Source organism: Dermacentor albipictus, chromosome 7 (assembly GCF_038994185.2).
Source record: "Dermacentor albipictus isolate Rhodes 1998 colony chromosome 7, USDA_Dalb.pri_finalv2, whole genome shotgun sequence".
Lineage (NCBI taxonomy): Eukaryota > Metazoa > Arthropoda > Arachnida > Ixodida > Ixodidae > Dermacentor > Dermacentor albipictus.
The window spans coordinates 101,344,262-101,362,987 of record NC_091827.1 but is presented as its reverse complement, the minus strand read 5'-3'; the positions used below and the strand labels follow the sequence as shown (position 1 = coordinate 101,362,987).

The window sequence follows — 18,726 nt, the reverse complement described above, 5'->3', positions numbered from 1 at the left end:
GTGAAGAGAGCATGATGCTAGCGAGGGTGCGGCTGGGCCAGGACGCTTAGATTGTGCGCGCCCCATAATCAGACTTAAACATGCCACATAACGCACAACATCTGCTAAGGGCTTGACAGTTGCACACTTCTGCATCTTTGTTTCGAATTTCGGGGTTAAGCTGTTCATACTTTATTACACTGCGGAAATTAGTAGCCTGAGCTTTTTGTAATTCTGGAAACCATTATGAACTTCTCAGATGGCGTGTTAGACGGTCGATGTGTTACAATGAATCGTCTGAGACTTTCTGTTAAAAGTATGTATAGTTTCCGTAATTGTTTTTCCTACTATTTGCCAGAGTCCTTTTAAAATGTTTGCCCTTCTGGGAAAATTACCCTGGATGAAATGCTGAAATAACTCATCTTCGAATCTTTTTTATCATCTTGATCCCGTTGTCTGAAATACCCAGCGACTTCACAGCTTCGCCGCATCAATCAACATTGGTACTTCTTTCTCATGATTTTGTCTACAATACACAGTATGCATAAAACGCACTATAGACCTGACCTTGAGATAGTTCGGACTGGATTATCGCAGTGAACTGTGAGCCCATGTATCACATGGGAGAAACGGCCGTGGTGGCTTAGCTGCTTTGGTGTTGTGCTGCTACACACGAGGCCGTGGGATGGAATGCCGACCGCGGCGGCCACATTTCGATGGGGCGAAATGCAAAAAAAAATCGCCCCTGTGCCGTGCATTGTAGGAACGTTTTCAAAATTATCCCGGAGTCTCCAACTATGGCGTGCATCATAATCAAATGTGGTTTTGGCTCGTAAAACCCCAAAATTAATTTATGGATCACAAGAGAAACAAGTGGAATTAGGCTGTTTAGCGGTTACTTATTATGAACGTCATGAAAGTTCAGTTCGTCGCAAGTGTAGTGATGTCAAAATGTACTCTTTCATTCAAAATATTTACAGGATCAAGTCACATGCACATGATAGTCATTGGGTGCGAGCATTACCGAGAAAGAAAAAACTATTCATTCTCGACCGCTGACGCTAAGTGCACGCCATATACCCTGTCAAGCGCGACAATGCAGCGGGTACAGTAGTCTTGTGCAACCATACTCAGATGACGCAAAACATGTTCAATAAGCAGATGTTCCAGTTTGCCCTTAGACTGTTGTCCGCAGCTTATTTCTTTCACTATCGTGTTGATCTTTCTCTTGCAATACAACATTTTGATGGAGACTATATGAAATTAAAGATCTTCAACGAACATATAAAGATAGGTTCCCAATTTAAAAACGAGAATTATTGCCTTTATACTAGTAGGTTAAATGCAGAAAGTTTTATTTACACTGAAGAGCTGTGCTTAAGAATTGTTTAGGCAGAATTAAAGGAGGTTTAACTAAAGAGTTTGGAAGCGATGCGCCTCGGCGTACTTCGTTTCTTTTCTATGCAAGGTAATAATGAATTTGCTTTAATCTAAATCAATAAAACGGTAATTAAAAACAACAACTTAGCAGGCGCAAACAATCACACGTACATCAGCGCAAGAAAAAGCCGGCGTAACTTCGACAGCGAATGTCGCTTGTTCTATTTGCGTCGGCTTCCACAGTATCTCACTGAAGTTGCCCTTCGCTTTCTTTGTACTCGGTGAGTTAGTTCTAACAAAGGACTACCGGGTTTATTAGGAGTAGCCATGGCAAACACGGCAATTACGCCTTTTTTTAGAGATTTTAGATTGTAACTGTTCTTGCTAAAAATTTTTGTAAATTTGGATAAATTTCTGCCAGACTGATGTGTTTCCACAAATTCTTTATAGGCTCACTGGTTCGGCACAGCGTAAGCAAGTGAACCCCAAGGTATGCACCGTGTGCTAAAGAGTTCCCTGGACACATGCAGTGTTGTTCATTTCGCTAAATAGCCGTGGAGCTTGAAAAGACGAACGTGCTTTAAAAATACATGTGCACACGTTGAGACGAGTACCCACGAATTTTGTGCACTCGGCCGATTATGGTGCTCCGTAGGAGACGCCCCTGCGCCAAGTCCTGTCTCATAGACCGCATCTCTTTGTCCAAGTGTTAGCTGGCTTGAATAGGTAAGTGATAAAGGGAGCAAGCGGAGCAAAGCAAGGTTGAAGCGCAGAAGCACGGCGACAAGGCTGTTTAGCACCATGGTGTTGATTGCAGAAGTAAAGCAAGAAATGTAAGTCATGTGAAGCAGAAAACATCATTTTTCTAATGTGCTATGTGCGATAACCGTAAATTTAGGTAACCAGTAGCAACAGATATTCAGTGACCTGAAATAAAACTTGCTCAAATGTGCTAATTATTATACATTGCCCAACTTTCACGACCATATTCTAAGCAGTTCTTGTTCGATTCGAAAACAATTGCAGATGCGCATTACTCGGCAGAAATGTTCTCGTGGGCGGCTGAGGTTTCGTGAGTGGATGAAAGTTACAGAACTTACATGTCTCAGCATTTTATACTTTGTACTCACAAAACATTGATGCTTACTATAGTTTCAATTGAGGTCGCAGAAGGATGAAGTTTGGAAAATTGATGTTTACTAACGAAAAGCAAGATGCGTGCTTCACTGAATGAAAGCAGGTTTAACCTTCGCTGTCATTCGCCGAAGTTTTCCACGTGGTCGTTTGGCGGAGGATACATTTCACAGGTAACAGTTATTGTTTCTTTCCAGCGATTATAGAGCCGCTCGTCACTGTCGGTGTGTTAAAGCAACTGTTCTGCTTTCCATTTCCGTGTAACTCGTTCGAAAATTTAAGAAATCGAATGGGCGATTGAACACATTCAGGTACTTTCAGAATAGTGACATTCATCATTACGCTATAGCGCATCCCTAAATTTGGAATTTTGGTTAGTCTTCTATCAAGAAATTTAGTGCCCCTAAACCTCCCATGGAGCATGGCAAGAGCCTCCCGCTTCATCACAAATTGGTTATCGTTCTAAAACTGGAGGCGTTTCACGGAAAAGAAATCAACATTCTCAAGGACGTCTGTTTCTCCCATTACCTCCCCTTAAACATTTCTTTAAATAACCATGGTTTGGGCGTGGGGTGCCTTTTCGACATCGATTGCTTTTCTCCTTCAAGGTTCATTGTTATGTGCGATTAGTTTCTGAGACAAGAGTGTGGTTTGACCAATCCAGTATTTGCTGCGAATTGGGCCTTTCGCTTTCGCTATAGAGTTCTGGCACAAGGCTACACAACACCTAAGATTAGCCCCCATTCCCAAGGCATGTGAGTCCAACAGAAAACACACAACGATGGAAACGTGGGAAGTACCACGATGCAAAATTTATCTCAAAATAGGAAATAGACGCTTAGCTTCCTAAAGATGCCTCTAACACACGGACAGAGATGCAGCTGCAAACCACATGGACATCCATGTGACATCTTGTGTCACTGTCTTACTCTAGTGACCACCATGCATTTATACGAGTCATAACTTTAGCAATCGAACGCACGCCATAACATTCACGCCGCTCTTACTAGAAACTCCGGGGAAACATACACACTCTCCTAAAGCGAACACATTGCACAACCTACATCGTCTTCTTCAACGGCCGAGTCTCCTTAGCACCTTCTCAGTGGTCGCTTACACTGCCAGAATGCTCCATAAAACAGCCCGGCTCTACGCTCCGACAGAAAAAGAAGGCCTCTCTCTCACCTCGGCTTGCGAAAAGTTTCAAGAGTACTTACTGGGGATATCTTTTCAACCAGAGACGGATCACAGACCTTTCATCTCTCTTTTTGGATTCGGGCCGAGTAGAAATTTGACTCCACGACTTCAGCGAATGCGCATGCGACTACTACGTGTGATCATGGTCTACGTGTGGGACAAAGACCTCACTGTAGCCTATGCACTTTCAAGGTCACCTTTGTAATGAATGAGTGTAGCGCGATGTGCTGGAGCCCTAAATCCAGGACTGGTGAAAAATGTGGCGACGAAACAATACGGAACAACGGCGGCTCCGAACAACCTCGAGTGACTGGCACAAAGCATGTTGACGGGCTGTGGCACGAGCTGTCGGACGAGGGAGAAACAACGTCACCCAATCAGAAGTTGGCACGAAACCCGGGACTAGAGGTACGAGGTATTAGCAGAGAGAAGAGGCGCTTGAACTGAGAGAGGCAGGGAGCTCGAAGATCACTGGTGTCGAGGTCGGTGTCTTCGGGATCCCGTCCAGATTCAAACAGGCTTATCAAAACCAGGACGACCCCGACTGTCCCTGGAGAGATTCACCGAGCTGAGGGCTCAGCCATTCCTGCCGCAGCTGCTGCTGTTGGGGTTTCTGCTCCTTGTCCTGATCCTGAGGCGCCATACGGTAGGCCGATACCACCTAGGGGCAACCAGAGGCCTTTAGTGGCTCTTGTGAAAGTCGCATATGGAAGGCTTTGGAGTCCGGCAGCCTTTGAGTCTGACGGTCTTGGACTTGGACTTGGGCCTTGGACTCCGACCTCGTAATCAGCTCTATCGTGTGTAGGCGTCCCAAATCTGTCACGGTCCACCATGTCACTACTGCCATCCCCGCAGGTGCCATTGCTGTTGACGCACTGGCACACTAGTATGTGCGAGTAAAAGCATGCGAAGGTGAGCCGAGGACGGTGAATGAATCTCGCGCGTGCAAGGGAGGACGGCGGGGAGGAAGCGCACCGGCTTCTATGAAGACCAAGGCACAGGGAAGGGGGGATGTGGGAGCGTTCTACTCCGGTGGCGGCTGCGTATGGCATGGCTGAGCGTGGCGGCGCGGGCCTTATGTTGAAAACGATTAGACATAGGGACCTCTGCGCCGAAGGCTGATAGCTTCGTGTGCGCTGTGTTCTGGTTGCCTAGTGCGCGTTGAAGCAAGAGGCTTTTCACAGTGGAGCTGTGTATGGCTAGGGTGCCATAAAATATTGTGTCCGCACATAAAAAACTATCATTATCACTGGCTAATACGCCCGCAAGCAAGCAGAAATTCAATGATGTACAGCCCATTAAGGCAGAGGCTACAAATACTCAGCAAAGTGAAGCGAACAGTTCGAACATTCGTTTTAATCACGCATACAACATATAGAACAGCATGCCGACCACTGTCGTCAACAATGGCTCCTAGCCCCGTAAGCAATAGCTCATACCCCCGCAAGCACTGGTTCATACCCCCGCAAGCGCTTGCTCATACATCCATAAGCAAGCAAAAAATGCAGTGGTTCATAGACCCGTAAGGTTCCACGCTACTCTGCGTCGGTTAGTTGCGATGACACTGCTACTGTGGCCGTTGACGGTAATTTCAATGTGGATGTGTCGGAACCGAAGGAGGACTGGTTTGCGCGTTTCGTGTTGGAGAGATTTCGCTTGCGATGGCGCACCGATCCGGCCCAACCTACCACCCAGCGGTGTGCATGCATCTATTTGACATTCTCAGAGAATGTGTATGCAATTTCGAACATACCGATCAGTTTACGTTTATGGCAGCGACCGCACATCTATTGTGACCGTCTTTACTAAGTGACAATGAGCGATGCAATAAAGTTTTTACCACAACCATTCCTACCACGATGGTTTCAGCTCCGCTGATCATGCACCTTCGCAAGGAGGAATGGTCTCGATATTGTTTTTTTGTGCTTTCTACTTGCTGTTTGGTATTATCTTGTTTTTTTTCTGCTGTAATGAATATAAATTCACTTCAAGGAAATAGATGATGATGATGATTATGATGATGATGATTTGGTGTTTTGTTGCGTAAGGCTAAGTATGCCAAAGCGCACCAGGACACACTTAATGATCTGGCAATGGAGTAACGAATTCCCCTATCGGTTGTTAAGTGGCTGTAAAGGAACGTATATAATAGCGACTGCAAAGGCCGCGAAATGTATGCGCAATAAAATAATGAAAATTACTAGTGAAGCTTGCTGTAAAGACAAAAGATACATAACGAAGGGATGATGACATGAACTAGAATATATCATTAGAAGAGCTCCGGTCTAAGGAACATTGCCTGATAGCGAGGAATATGCTCTCTGTAAGCTCATGGAAAGTAGTGCAGCACAATGCCTAGGCGGGCTAGTTGAGAGCTGAGAGTAGCGCCTTGTCCTGTCGTCTCTCTTGTGTCCGTTGTTTTGGGCTAAACAAAGTAATTAATGGAAAGTACTTTTTACGGAGAAGTTATTTCTGGCATTCTAGCAAAACATCAAGGAGGTAGAGCCTCTTACCATATGTGCCACAAGGTGCAGGCTCATCACCAGTCAGCAAGGAATTGTGGCTGCCATACGCATGCCCCATTCTTAGTCGACAGAATAGGCCAATAACGTGACACGTTTCTCTTGAGGAGGTGCAAATGCCTAACTGGTTTTATTACGTAGACCTAATTATTGGTTTCCGCATCGCACAAGCCTTGCCAATGATTTTTTAAGTTTTTTACGCAAGAAATGCTTAAATCTTCAGCAGGGAGAGCCGCGGTAGGATTAACACCTTCTGACGCAATTGAAGTAGCGATTTTGCCGGCTTGGATTTTCCCACTATTTCTCTATGTCCAGGAACACAGCAGACTATAGCATGCTTATGACATGAATAAATTGTGCCCAATAATGAATAATGCTCAAACAGCATAATTGTGCTTTTCTAAAAAGTATAAATCTTTTGCAACACTTAACATCTCGGTAAATACTACTGTCTTTTGCAGTTTGAAAACCTTAATATATCTTACCGCGAAAAGTACAACATAGGCTTTTGTTGTAAAGATACTTCTCTAATGGTGCAGAACGTAGAACTCAGAGAAAGAGGTACGGACAGTTGTGTAAGACGTGACATCACGTGACTTTCTCGCCTGCGCGTAAAATTGGAACCTAGAATATTTTACTGGAATTCTAAAAAAAGTGTATTTGAATTGATTTATGGAGCGCGCTTCGTGACCTCGATAAATGACGTGTCATATTCTACCACCCGCCACTGCCACGGAGGTACCAGCTTTGCTGGTGGCCTTAGGCGTTGTTCGGGGAATGGGATGCCTATTTCATCACTTAGCCTTTTGACACGCAGTGATCGGGTTCTCTTACGGTAAGTCGATTACGAAACAGTATGGCAGATGTGGTTTTGGCTATGGTCGCGTAACACAAGTGGTCAGGGTTTGAATTCACTGTCAGAGAATAAGTAAAACTGGAGCATGACCTTTTCAAATTAGGTGACCATTATTTCCACGTAGCAGCTTTGCGCCAGACACTTGACCCGAAGGCGCCTGTGGCCAATCGGACGCCTTATATTATTAATTGGATCCGGCATCTTTAACGCAGTTGGTGCCGCAGAATGGTCCACCATGGCACCATTCATCTAAACGTGATCGTATGAACCTCTTGTAGAGGCTCAGTCAAGACTTCCTGTCGCTGTCTCATGCTGTGTCTGACAATATTTGGAGAATATTCATTGTGTTATGCATTCAACTTTGTGATACTTAATGTGAGCAAGGAATGAGAGCGTAGTGACAAGTATCACACCTAAACATTTGTGCTCCGCCATCAAAGATAAGCGCAAAGATAAGCGCAAGATAAACGACTAAAACCCAATTTACACATCACTGACATACGCAGAAAAAACACACTCCACGGAATAATTGAGCACTAAGAATTAACTTTTTTGAATAAAAAACGTTACACGTAGTTACGTCACCCTGCGGTATGCCCGTTTCCTGGATAATAGACCTGGACGAAGCAGTACGCATTCGAACAGGGAATGTCTGGTTTGGTAAGTAGCTTTCACTAACGTTTAATATGTTCTCTCGGATACCAATTCCTGACAGATCCCACAAAATTCTGTAGCGACACGTAATGTCGTCTGCTTTTTCCATGAGAGGAAGAACCGAAAAAAAGTACTGTTTATGTGCTAGTGCGTCACGAATGTTAGCCTAGTACGAGGTGGTCGGTTGTCGACCGCCCTTCCTTGAAATCACAATGATGTGGGTCGGGCAACTCGTGGGATTCCAGAAAGTGCAACAGACGGCGATTAATCATCTTTTGAAACAGCTTTTATAGCCAGCTGGTCAGTACGATTGGGCGGTAACTTCTTGCCGAGGATCGGTCTTTGCCCTGCTTCAAAACTGGGGCAACTGTAACATCCTTTCAGGTAGCTGGAAGGTATGCGGCGGTTCAAATTGTGTTAACAAGTGTGAGCAGCGTCATTAATGTGTCAGTGTGCAACTATTTGAGCATGTCGTACATGATCCTGTCAGCTCTCGGAGCAAAGCTTTTGCATGCGATCAAGGCAGCTTTCAGTTCGGCGATGTCGAAGGGACGGTTGTGTGGTTCGTGTTGTCTCCATCCGCGTTCTAGTGTCTTATGTCCTTCTGTTTCTTTAAAATCAAGGAATGATTCGCAATAATGGTAGAAGCCAGACAACATTCGAGATATTTCCCAAGCGCATCAGCTTGGTCTTTTATATTGTTTCCGTCGTCGTTTACCAGCCATAATAGATCTCCTTGGTGAACGTTAAAATCTACTACGAGTGTGCAGGACTCGGAAAGTTGATCGATGAGGCTATAGAAATCTGTTTCCGCGAGATGCATTGGAGGTATATAAATGGAACACCAGTTACCAACTTAAATAGAATTGTCCAAACTGGCTTACCTCAAAGGACGTCTGAAGGTCGACTTGTTTACAAGCTACTGACTTGTCGCTAACTACTGCCGCATCGCCGGGCTAGGGGGTTTGCCTCGTCACGATCTTTACGATATGTGGTGTATTGAGGGAGAATGTTTGTGCATCGTGGTTTCATATGTGTCTTCCGAACACACGGCAACTTTGGGTTATGTTTGTGTAATAGTTCTATAATATCGTCTAGCTCATGAAGTTCTCTAACATTACATTCTTATTCGTGTCTGCATAATGAGAAAATTGTTTATGCTATATGTTCAATAGACGAAGATTAGCTCATGCGGCCCTTTCCAGGCGCCTTGACTCGAGGATTGGCTTTTCTGGTGCGGTCGACAGAATGCCGCTGCTCCTTAGGCACTGACTGTGCCGCCTGAGTAGGTGTTGTGTCTTTTGCTTCTTGTGGGGCGCGGGACGCGCACTTTTGTGAGCGATGTGTTCGCTTTGTGAGCTTCGCCTCGAGAGACGAGACCCTGGAACCGACGGACAGCAAAGCGGCCCTGCCTGCGTTCACCAAGGGGGCTGGTGGCACAGCCACAGCTGCACCCTTTGTGGGCCGATGTAGGAGTCGGCTCCAGCCTTGCCCCGTTGCACCCCCCGTCAGCATATCCCGTGGTACATTCCCGCGCTTCTCGAAACTAAATATTTTGTTTTAGTTTTAATGTGAATATGTATTTTTCCATTCGGGGCAAGTTGGAAAGCATGCTGTGTGTCCACCGTCACAGCTGGGACAGTGAAGCGCACCGCTACATTTGTCGGCGCCTTAGTGTTTGCCACATTTTCTGTAGGTCGGTGGGCACAGGCAGCTTTACGAACGATGCCCATATCTGTGACACTTGAAAGATCTTCGGGTATTTCAGATCTAAAGCCTGACTGAAATTTTGAGGTATCCTGTTTATAGGGTTGCCGGTAGCACACTCGGCGCAAAGGTGAGGATCAGATGTTTAGTTGGAATATCCTGGTCGTCCCACTTGATCTCAATCCTTTGTACTTCAATAACCTTGCGTTCTTTCCACCTCTCCAGGAGCTCTTCTTCACTCAGGCTCAAGAGATCTTCATCAGAGGTAACAACTCCACTTGTATTCAGTGATGGATGTGGGGTAACATTCAATGGTACATTAGGAAAAGCTACAAGATTCGAGAGCTTACGGTGCTGTTGAGTGTCGCGAACCTCAAAACAAAAATCGCCCCTGCTCATTTTAGTCACTTTGTAGCCAGCGCCTTCCTAGTCGCTGAGACATTTAGCCAAAATGACAGGTAAAGTGGTTCTGACTGACTTTTGGGGATCTTGACTATGTGCACATGGAAGCGTGGGAACGTTTCTTTGCGCTGACTCAACAGTTGAAAAGTTTCTTTGGTGAGTCCTCTATTGGAAAGAGGATGGTCAGAAATTGGGAAAATGATGCCTTAGCCACGCAGACCTCATTTTATTTCGGCAGCTACGCCAGCCGCCCACCACCGAGCCCAACATATGGACGCTACGAGAACTTGAGGAACTCAGACGCCAGCTGTACCTAGCAATTGTAGCCTGACGTAACATAACCAAGTCTGCCTAAAATAAACCAGGTTAACCCTTGCCGCCGGCAAATTTGGAAGTAAAAGGAAGTGAGGAAAAGACAGGAAGCATGGAAAGTAAGAGAGAAAGCCAAAGGTTGGAGAGGTGAATTGGAAAAGGCAACTACTATTTTCTGCCAGGTGGGCCGTTCCGAGGGTGTCGACTGACCGAAGCGGAGGCCGAAGGGGTGTGTTCGTCTGCCGAGGGGTTTTAGCAGTTCAAACACTCACCATAGGCATAACCCCCAGGATTCCGTTTCTCTGCACGTGGCTAGGCCGTGCACGCTTAGGCGCGGGAGGGTCCAACCTTCGTGTTCTCGGGTGCGTGGAATCGCACCACACCAAACGCCTGCATATGTAGACGTTCCTGCGGGGGAGTGGCCAAGATGGCCTTGTCGTTCCTGAACTGAGGCTCTACCTCAGTTTAACAGCTCACAATCGAGGAACCCATAATCACAACTTTTGAAAGACTCGACAGCGTCCGCCTTGGCACAAGACATCGAAGGTTCTATTGCGCACGTGATCTCCGCAATTCTGTTCCCAATTCATTTAGCCTGTTAGCTGTTAAGAGAGGAGTCCGACGCGATTTATTGCCAACTAAGCAGACTCACTAGCTCCAGTAGACTAGTACCTCACTACTTCAATCCGATACTCAAAGAGCACTGGCTTCACAACGATAGGTAAACGCTTCTTGATGTTTGGTTTGCGCACCCCAGTACCAGCCAAATCACAGAGCCCAATTCTACGTCTGCTATGTGGGGCGTACTTTGGTATCGACAAGCACAAAGCAACTTCCAGAAACTTGTTGTGGCCAGCAAATGAAGCCGACTTAAAAAAGCAGATTAAAGCTTTCCGTATGGGATGCCTGTGTATACCACTGAGTTCCTTGCAGAGCCCGGGCAAAAAGTCGCAATATACCTGTTCTGCCTTGACTGACGCTGGCGCCTCATCATCTCGGAGATCATTTGAGATTTCCTACCATGATCCGACTTGGTACTCTGACAGCAGCAGCGGTGGTTGCTCCCTGCAAATCTCTCTCGGTATACGGGATACCAGAAGTGTTGGTCGCTTAGAATAGGCCACAATTCCAGGAAGCTCCAGGCTTCGTTTTTGCGAGCTTCATCCGCAATTACCACTTCTAGTACGTGACATGGGGTTCTAAGTACCCATAAGGAAATTGTTTAGCAGAAGCTATCGTAGAGACCCTGAAGCAGTCTCTGAAGAAAACAGAAGACTCCATATGTGACTTCGGTTATCGGCCGTTCAAGTCCTTTCAAGAATTGTTGCTTTCTGCAAAACTTCTGATGTGCAGAAAATTGCGCACATCATGTCCAGTAGCTCCCGTGACACCTCTTCCACGACTCCCTAACTACACATTGCGCACGTTTGAAGATAAGCACCTTCAGAAGCAAAAGAAAAAGATGCACTATGAGGGTCCCCAAGGGGCATGGATTATGCGAGCCTCGTGGGACCATCTGGAAGTATTGATCGTTTACTAGGTCAGATCACAGAACCTAGGTCATAGTGGGTCGAAACGTATGGCACATGTGTAAGATGCCACAGAACTCATCTTGTACCGTTACCCAATACGCCTGAAGACGTTGGAAGAGAGTGCGATGAGGAGCTCCTCCGAGCCAGCCAGACGGCGAGGAAACCCCTACGTCCCTGGCAGATTCGTCAAAACGTGCATCCGTGACATCTCCGGAAGTTTCTTCGCCATCTGCATGCGCCAATCCGACGCAATACCACGAAGGAAGCGCAAAAAAAAGCAGCATGACTGCCGACTCCTTCCAAGACAGGGAAATATGTGTGACCTACGTAATCTTTTTTGACGGCCCAGTCGCCAACTCTCAGAAGAAGTTGAAGTAAATAAAGCTCACGCGCCAGGGGCCTCGCGCCCGGAAGGCATTCTGCCTAACACACGTTGCAATAAACATTGCCACTCGTATTCAGGCCAAGCCTAACTTGCTCACAGAAGTCCTGTAGTTTCCAGAATGCGCAGGCAAATTGGGTCATGAAACCTAAAACAGATAGCCCGCAATGAGCTATTCCAGAAACCCTGCACTGTGAATGAGCCCATAATTCCGACAACACAAGCACAGTGTCAACTACACGGCTTTTTGGGCACGGCACTAAACTACTGAATGCAGTTCAACATCGCTGCGACTCATGATGTCGGAGCTGTCATGGCGCCCTAACTGCCATTGCTCACTCACTGCGCTTTGCGAATGCTTATTTTTTTTTTATATCTGCTTAAGGCTTCATTTTTCAGTCATGGCCTGTGACATTGCCAAAACCAACAAAAGACCATTTCAGTTCCAATAAAAAAGGTATTTCTTTATGTCTAATCTGTTGCTACAGAGATGAAATGCTGGAAATCAAAGCGGTTTATTAGGGATGGCATCGTGCAGCGCTAGGTTCACGGTGACTTTTTTCCATGCATGTTCTGCCACTCATTCGAGATCTCCAGTACTCCTGGCGTTATATGCTCTAGCTCAGAAAGAAAAAGCTGTGAATTGCGGCAAGAACTACAGCCTGAAAAAATCTAGGCAAGAAAATCACCGCACATTGAGAGGCTCCAGTAGGCGACTGGCACTATTCACTAATTCGGAACGTGTGCTACCGTGTAGGCTACACGAAGAATAATTTATAAACGATATTCTATGCAACGCAGCCCAAAAGAAGAACCGCCTCGCTACATGATCGAGAAGCTATCATACCTTCAAGTGCAGAAATATGGTAGGCTGCAAAAATATAGACAGATAAAAGTTTCGCAAGTGTTCACGACGAGATCACCGTTGACGTGGAACCTGCCGCACACCATAAAAACAAGCACTGTATTGAGCACAATTGCGGCCTTAATCTAAGAAATGTTTCTTTTTTTATCTGTTATTACTTTCTCGTGACAAACGTAGCCACTCGCACCGTCCGAAAAGGGATGATACACTATGGAGCTGTTGCAAACTGCGACATTTGATACTCCTTAAATATAAAATACAGCAATAGAGGCATTGTATGGCTGTTGTATAAAGAAGTTAGCGATTTCTGGGCGGAAGTACAGAAATCGGCAATAAACGTGACGTCTACTTTCTCTCTTGCAGTACAGCTTGCACGGCAGTTCCTCTTGTCGAGTGAGGCATCTCCTAAGGCCTTTAACATTGTGAGAGGCAATATATTACAATATATACGAAAAAAGGTGAATCCATTACGCGCATATTCTGCACATGTGCGCATGATGTATTTGAGCTCCTTCGAATTTCCTTTTTACAAATGAAAACAGGTGCCAGGAAGGCTCCAACCTACGTAGACAAATAAAAAAAAGATATATCGAAAGTGGACTACAGCGTGTGCACGACTTGTAAGTCAAACAGGAGCTTTTCTTAAATTGGCTGCTTGCCTAGATAACTTGCCTATTCCTGCGAACAACTGTCCTTTCTCCCCCACTTAGGATATCGGTGACTAGAAATCTACTGATAACTGATAACAGTGCAGCGTTCAGTACGTAACACCGTTAAAAACTACAGACAGCTGTAGTCTTCCTTCTAATCTTCGTTCTTAACAACATTCGTGCGCATATGATATTCATGCGTGTTTTTTGTTGATTCGTAAAATCACCACTGCCCACGGCGTTTCGATGAATTGTGTTGCGCAGCTACGTATTTCACAGAAGCCTTAATATGTGGCAACGACCGGTACTTGAATCTTCGTTTCCAAAAAAACATGTTTGGACCTATACCTCATGGCCAAGAGGCAACAGGATGTATAACTCAGCATCTTCATTTAATCTGTTATTAGGCAAGACAAAGGTAAAAATAATAAATAAGGTACTCGGAAGCCTACACGCGGGGTCGTAGCGTTCAACTTTCTTCCAGCTTTAAATTGATTGATCTAAATAGGAAAAAAAAGTTGAGGTGCCGTACGGCGCTTTACCTTGGACGATGCAATCTATGCTGAGATATGAAGCCGTTTCAAGTTTTAGGCCGAGGCAGTGAACAGGTCACTTCGAATTGCCTTATGAGACGGAAACATCGAGAACGAGGCCAACCCAGGCCTTTTTGCGTTCTTTGTTGGCTGCTTGCATACTCAGTAGAAAGAGACGTAAGAAAGCCACAGTATCCCTTGCTTGAAAAAATGTGACAAGTAAGCAAATAAGAGAAAATCAAGCACAAAGGTCTCTCAATTTTTCACCACAACGAGAACAGCACCGTCGACGCAGCTGCATGCGCAAGCCCTTGGTATTTCTGGCAGCAAAATGCCTCTCAGGACTAGAGCCAGGTGTGCAGCTTTTTTCTGCACGGCTCCTCTATTGTCCTCACTGCGTTACCTCTGCTCTCAATGCTCTCAACTGTGAAATGCGCTTGGTTGTTTGTTATGGCCACCAGGATATATGTATATAAATATATATAATATGAGACGACTAATAACAAATGGGGCCCTCGGTGTTCCTTCTTGCGCAATCATGTGCCCTCGAAGTGTGAACGTGTAACGCGAGCTAAACAAAAGAAATAACTAGTGCACTTATAGCCTATGTAGTTCTTTCCGTGCATGTCTTTTATGCTCTTGATCGCAGCAACTGCTGCGCTGTTACGAGCGCACGTGAACACCTCGAAAATTTCAATGTGCAGTGTAGAGCCGCGCGATGAAACCAGTGGAAAAAAAAAGCGCAATCGGAGCAGAAAATTTAGCTAGTTGATGCGTGCTTCAGAATGATACATGGCTTTTTACCTTAACAATGTTCAATTAGAATCAGTCATCTCGTACAAATACCTTGGCATTCACATTACCACTAATTTAACCTGGAACATTCATATTGAACATATAGTTAGCAACGCAAACCGCATGTTAGGTTACCTACGTCGTAACTTTCTTAGAGCGCCATCGTCACTTAAACTATTGCTGTATAAAACACTAATACGTTCCAAGCTGGAATACGCATGCTCGATATGGGATCCAAGTCAGGACAAGCTTGTAACGGCACTAGAACTTGTTCAAAATAACTCCGTTAGGTTTATTTTGTGCAACTATAATAGAACTGCTAGTATTACTGCCATGAAGTCTAATCTTGCTCTCCCATCCCTTTCTGCGCGCCGCCAAATTTCCAGACTAACTCTTTTTCATAAGTTTTACTATCATCCTGTTTTGCGCGACCAATTTATCTCTAGGCCTCATTACCGATCCCATCGCATCGATCACAGCCACAAAGTTGGTATTGACATTTGCAACACTAAGCATTTCTTTCACTCCTTTTTGCCCAGGACTAGTCGCGATTGGAATCACCTTCCTTCTGATGCTGTATCTATCACTGATAACCATCACTTCCGAAATCTTCTAGCCAACAATGTATAAACAAGGTATTTGTAATGTTGTTTTTTCATGTTATTGTGCTAATATTTTACGTAATTTTTCCAATGATATAGCTAACATTGTATAATGAGCGAATATTGTATTTTTCTTGTACGTTTTGCTTGTATATTAACACCACTCCCCTCTGTAATGCCTTTGGCCCTGAGGGTATCATAAATAAATAAATAAATAAATAAATAAATAAAGTAGCGCCAGAAAGATGCAAGACGACAACAAGGAGCACCCACCACGCGACGCTTGTCTTGGATTGGATGTTTACTTCACTGGAAAGGGGTGAATTCACGGTGTGACTAGAACTGAGACCAAAACAGCCGTTCTTGTTCATTGATAAACAAGCCGCCGTAACAGGTTATCCACAGCTCATTTTCCAATAATCATATTGAAGGGAGAGTGACCTGGAACCATCAGGAAAATGACCTGCTTATTGACGTATTCTTCGCATCCGATGTATTTTGTAAATAAACATTCAGTGGAAGTCTTTTGTCTTGTCCTGTGTGTTTCTGGTTCTCGTCTAGCGTGTTTTCTCGGCTAGTAAACAGAGCTCAAACTTGAAAGTAAAACACTTCCGAAAGTGATGGCCGACTTATCGAAATCGTATTCAGTCACCTGCGTTCGCGTAGGTATACAGATTCAACGAAGCCAAGGTAGCGCGATACTAGCGAAAGAGAAAATGGAAGGAACTTCTGCCAACGTACATATCCCGGTATGTTTCTGGTCAGTGTGCGAACCGCTCTGATGGGGTTGACTGCAATCGAAAGCGTGTGCGGAGCAACAACGATGTAACTCCGCATCTTGCAAAGGCGCCTGTCTTCACCGCGATCAGGCCAACAGTCTGGAATGGCATTCTAAGATATGTAAGCCTGCAAAAACCCAAATGGCGGAGTCAGAGATGTTCGCTGACAGAAATCGCTAAAGGTGACTGGCTGTTTCTGAAAGAGCTAACAAGATTACGCCATCTGTTGTTGCTCTGCGACACAGACGCTGTATCCTTCAATTCGCCAGCGATTCGTTGCACCTGTGGCATAGAACACATGTTTATTTTGCCCTTTGTAATACACTGTAGGTTCTAAAGCACCTTGCAGAGTGTGTTCGTTAAATTAATTTGTTAAAATGGCATAGTGATACGAGAGACAGAACTAAGTGAAATGGGAAGCATTGGTGCGAGCAAGTCTAGCCACCTATTCTTGGGTTGTCTCAATATTGTCAACACAGGTCCCCCGAAATAACATTCTTTCCCAGCCATCAGCACTTCCGCATCTGGGAGGTTGCGCAACAATTTCATAACGAAGCCGACACCTTCTTTTTTGTCCCGTAGGTACTTCAGTGCTGCCTAGTACAAGTTAGAGCATTAAACAGCGCTTACATAAGAATCCTCCATTTGTTGGCGCTTCTGTTGGCTCCTACACCACGTTCTTATCACTGACGGCGCGGATGTGTCCCACGAGGTATCAAAGAAAGGCTGCAGCGTCACTTGCGCCGGTGACAACATTGACTGCTCTTATACTAAAGGCGTCCGGCGTTGGTTTGAATTTTGAGTTGTTTCGGAACAAACATTAGACTAACACTTTGCTAATATGATGGTCTCGGGATCATGTATACAGACGGGTTGTTTGTATATAATGCCGAAATTTGCTTAGGACCCTTTTGAAGCTTATTAACGGCCCACTCTCTAATAAAGCGTGTCTGTTGCTCTGATCATGGACAGGGCATCCCAGTAAAATAAACCTGAGCCAGGCCAAAGTTTCCGTAACATTACGCTAAAGATTTGTCTGCACGTTCATCGATGATAGCCTACAATGATGTGTTGTGCCTACGAATACTGGAGATATTTAGCAATCATAGGCGCCTATCTGCCCACATCTTTCCTTAGTGGAGCCATCGCATCATCAAGAGTTGAAGGCAAAAGAAGTAATGACATGCAAGGAAGGTAACCAGAGGTGAGTTCCGGTTTGCGATCCTGAACTGGGGAAGCAAGTGAAGTGAAGAAAAAGAAAGAGGGAGTGAGTGGGTAATTGATGCAGGATGTAACAGTGTGCGAAAGCAATTTCAGCTGTGATTGTAGTTTTATGAGTGAGCCTGTGACGCACGAAGATCATGGTGCAGAAACTTTTGGGCCTCGACACTGTATCCAGTCCAGCCGGTTTCGATGTTCGATGTCATATCAAATACAGAAACACAACAGGTGGTTGTATCTTCAGAGGTTCCCAAGATGCAAATGTCTGCCTTTCCAACCTGGAAATAGGAAGCTTTCACAAAAGCCACAACTAGGAAGAGTTTGCACATTAGCCTAGCATCGGGAAACAGGTGCGTTGGAATGTGCAGTGTGAACTGAAAACAGAAAAAAGTACGAACTGGACACAGGTGTTCATTGGGATGACCAATATGTCCAAACTGCCACGCCTGTCTCTGAGACGAGATCATTGTCTGTCCTTAGTGTGTCCATTCCCTGTTAGCGCACGGTGCCGCGCGCTTCTTTTCGGCTAAGCTGTCCGCAGCAAAAGCGGCAGTCTGTTTCAGAAGAGTGCTCAAGGAAGGCGACGTGAGCATCACGATGAAATAAAAGACGAGAGGGTCACATCGTTGAGAGATCAGTAGCTTATACTTGAAGTGGACGTGTTATTGTCATTCTTATACTCTTGAAATGTAAATATGTGAACGTTCTTCTCGTAACGTCCTGGATGTCAGACCAAGGGATACGATCCCTACGGCTCTACGGTGAGTGAATTCTTTACCTCTTCGGACCCCCTTGCGCAACATCGCGCATCATTACGAGGAAGGTTGTTGCTGACAGCGTCAGAGTCCTCTGGCAGCCATAAGAATATGACCTCATCTTCTTTAGAAAGAGCTTGATGGGAAAATTTTAAAATAGTCGCTTCGTATGTGTGCTGCATGGTAGGACCAGCTGCAAACTTGGAGAGCGGCCTTCAAATAAATACAAACACGACAAACTTTCAAGGTTGTGCTTGCAGAACGTGCGATCACATGGACACGTTGCTGTGAACATTGTCATATAGGGGATCTTAAACTTCAGTATGAGATGCATGGCTGGAACGACAGTGGCGCGCGTAGAGCTGGTGCAGAAACCTCATCTTCTGGTGTGAGTGTACGACAACTTACTGCATACTTTGTTCAGTAATAACGGTGCCTTCAATTGCAAGGTCATTGATTATTGACCAGT

At 45.2% G+C, this 18,726-nt stretch overlaps 1 protein-coding gene across 1 annotated transcript in view; it reads right to left on the bottom strand.

Annotated features, from left to right (window-relative positions):
- Positions 1-14,288, bottom strand: part of LOC135917198 (AB hydrolase superfamily protein YfhM-like) — a 68,102-nt gene extending 53,814 nt beyond the window's left edge. The window contains exon 1 of the mRNA XM_065450710.2: positions 14,115-14,288. The gene's annotated coding sequence lies outside the window, so the exon portion shown is untranslated. The remainder of the gene's footprint in view (positions 1-14,114) is intronic.
- Positions 14,289-18,726: the final 4,438 nt, after the last annotated feature.